The sequence below is a fragment of the Rosa rugosa genome, chromosome 5 (assembly GCF_958449725.1).
Source record: "Rosa rugosa chromosome 5, drRosRugo1.1, whole genome shotgun sequence".
NCBI classification, from domain to species: Eukaryota; Viridiplantae; Streptophyta; class Magnoliopsida; order Rosales; family Rosaceae; genus Rosa; species Rosa rugosa.
Window position 1 is genome coordinate 49,490,866 of NC_084824.1, and position 3,197 is coordinate 49,494,062.

The 3,197-nt window shown below is 39.0% G+C and overlaps 1 long non-coding RNA gene across 1 annotated transcript; it reads left to right on the forward strand.

The window, feature by feature from the left end:
* The first annotated feature begins 561 nt into the window (after positions 1-561).
* On the forward strand, positions 562-2,816 carry LOC133710894 (uncharacterized). Its single transcript, XR_009846948.1, has 4 exons — positions 562-1,516; positions 1,699-1,854; positions 1,938-2,060; positions 2,197-2,816. It is a non-coding gene; the product is annotated as an uncharacterized LOC133710894 (long non-coding RNA).
* The last annotated feature ends 381 nt before the right edge of the window (positions 2,817-3,197 follow it).

Consider the following 3,197-nt stretch of genomic DNA (forward strand, 5'->3'; position numbering starts at 1 on the left):
AGTCCGCATTCATTGGTGAGTCAAACTCCTCTACGGAATTTTTCTGCACCAACAGCAGCAGAAGGACATGTAACGGCCTATTCTGGTTTGTGATGAATATATTGACTCCTGATCTGGGTTTGATTTAAAAAAAAAAAATTTAAATTTGACTTACATCAATGACTTTTACATTTTCAATCATTGTGACCCTACAATATGAATTTCATCATATGTACCCACCAACTCATTAAATTACACTATTACAATAACGGGCAAAGGCAACATTTGTTTTGCCACACTTTAAAACAAGGGTGGGAACTTCCACTGTTTGGGTGAAGTGAGATGGTATAAGGCAATGTAGTCATGATATTTTCCCACGATTGCTTAAAATTGTGGATAAGTTAATTTTTTATATTTTCCTTATGTACTAGAATCTGATAATGGGCATTGAAAACTTATATTATATTCTTTCTTATTCTCTCCTATCTATTCTCTAGGGCTGGGAAAAAAAACCGATAAACTGAAGAACCGGGCCGAACCGACCCGATTTTAGCCGGTTCGGTTCGGTTTTGTCTCTTAATTCACTATTTATTTTCGGTTCGGTTCTAATATAGTACATTTCGGTTCGGTTTCGGTTCCTCAATTTTATTTCTTGTTTTACCCGAACCGAGAGAGTGTAGCATATATTTACACTTTTCTCTACTTTTTATACAATTTTTTCTCTAATAAAATACATACCCTACTGACCTACTCCCATTTCTCTCTCTCTGTCGGCCCACTACCTCCCTTTCTCTATTCTCTTTTTGACTTTTTCTCTATTCCCTCTCTCTATTATGTTCCTTACCTATCAGCACGTGATGTTCACTGACTTCACTCCAATTCCCTAGGTTTCTCCAATAGAAAATTGCCAAGAAAATCAAAAAGTCTCCTTAATCTACTCCCCACTAATTCTTTTTTTCTTTTTATTCATACCTACCCCATCTCTTCCCTCTCATAGCCGCAGCAGCCATATTCTTCTTCTCCTCCTCTTCTCCTCCTCCTCCAGTTCTGGTGTGTTCTCTAATGGAGAAACTGAGAAAATTGCAGAACAAAATGTGGCTGGGAAGCTGAGAAACTGGATAGGTTTACATGTGTACAAGAACCGGTTACAAGCCGTAACCGAACCGTTCCAAGCCGGTTCCGGTTTCAAGTCGGTTCCGGCAAAAAAACGCAGCAACACCGAACCGGAAAAACATCATCGGTTCCGGTTCCGGTTCCGGCAAAAAAATCGAAAAACAGAACCGATCCCAGCACTACTATTCTCTATCTCTATCTCTCTTCTCTTTTCTTCGAGAAGCTCTCTTCTCTCTCTTCTGCGCTCCCACACTTGCATCTCCATTCTTTGCTTGTCCTTGAACTTTCCCAAACTATCAATCCATCATCCAATGAATTGTCCGTGAAGGGGATCAAGGGGCGTCTCAATCCTCTGCCGTCGGCTTGCATCCCTGACATAGTGATGGCCACCGTGAAGAAGGAAAAGCCGAATCTGAGGAAGAAGGTGCCGCCGGCCTTTTTTCCATTGTTTATACATTTTTCATTCTTTATAGAATCTACATCTTCTAACTGCAGAAATTTTGCTCAAACTCTTCAGACATGCAAGGGGTCTTTGTTCCAATTTCTTCATAGATTCATAGTACTTATCTGCTCCGAGTTAACTCGCTCTGTTTTTATGTATGCAAGGATGGCCGCCACGATGGTTAAACTGGATTGGAAGAAGCTCAACTAGATCGACCTCATCAGAATCTAGTTTCAGTGACTCAATTTTTTATGGGTTTATGCCTATCAACTCTAATCAAGATCCCCAATTTCATCAATGTGAAATTGGAATTCGTAGAGGTAATTTCTCTTCTTTACTCTTTCCCCAATTTCATCAGTTTGCTTTGATGTTAATACAACCTCTTTGATTTTGAACTACACAGGTTGCTGAAGGCCTAGCTTGTGGAACTCCTCATATGATCAGTGCTACGATTGAAGGCCTTGCTCGGTTGGCTTATGAGTTTTTTGACCTTGTTTTCAACTGCTAGCAATTTGCTACGATTAAAGTTCGTTCCATTTATAATTTCTTTTAGATCTGAACAATTGTTTATTGGGCGAAAGTAAACATTAAGTTTTCAAGTCAAAACCAATCTCCATTGCGCTGCTCTGAGTTAACTCGCTCTCTGTTTTTATGTATGCAAGGATGGCTGTCACGATGCACGCCAAGTTAAACGGGAAGAATCTCAACCAGATCGACCTCATCAGAATCTGGTTTCAGTGTTTCAATGAAGTATGGGTCTACGCCTATCATCTCTAATCCAAGATCTCAAATTTCATCACTGAGTAGAGGCTGCAACCATGGCAGTGGCTAAACCCAAGCCGATCATCATTGAACCCATTCATCCCCAGAAAGATGAAATAAAATGAATAAGATCAGGATATCAGCCATCCATCCCCAGACAGACTCGATGTTGGACCAGAACCAAATTAAAAATAAAAAAAAATTATAATAATGATTCCTACCCACCATCGTTGTTAGTGGTCCCAGTATGTCAGAGAGAAGCCACACACAAGTAAATCGAGACTTTTGAGGGGAAAGCCACCCCTCTACAGAGCACTGACTCTATTAAATGTGGCTGTAGCGTGGCTATGGCTGTTAGACACGTACATGTGTGTCCTTTGATGTCTTTTTGTCACGCATGTTGTGTGTGGCTTTTGACCATAATTGTAGTAGTGTTATGTATCAAATTACAAATTTCCCTTCAATTGTTTTGTTAATTACTAAATAAGTCTACTAGACTCTATTTTATAATGATTTGTCACTAACGTGGCATGCAAAATCATATCATGAGTACAGCCATAGAAGGTTAACAATGGGCTTAGACGGGCTAAGATTGTGATTATTCCCCCATCTCAATGAGTTCCAAAGAAAATTATATATAAAAAAGGCACAATTTTTCCAACGAAACATTCGTTGATAAAAACCTCCTATAAAAAGTTAATAACTTTGTCGTCAAACCTTATCATCGGTAAAAGCCTCCCAAAGAGAAAATACAAAGGGACATACATATGTCGATGAAATTTTTATCACAAAAAGCCTTCCATTAAAAATAAATAAAACTCAATATACCTTTGTTGATGAATGACTAGTTGGTTATAGTCTCCCCTGCGAAAAGTACATAAAATGGACGAACTCTCACGAT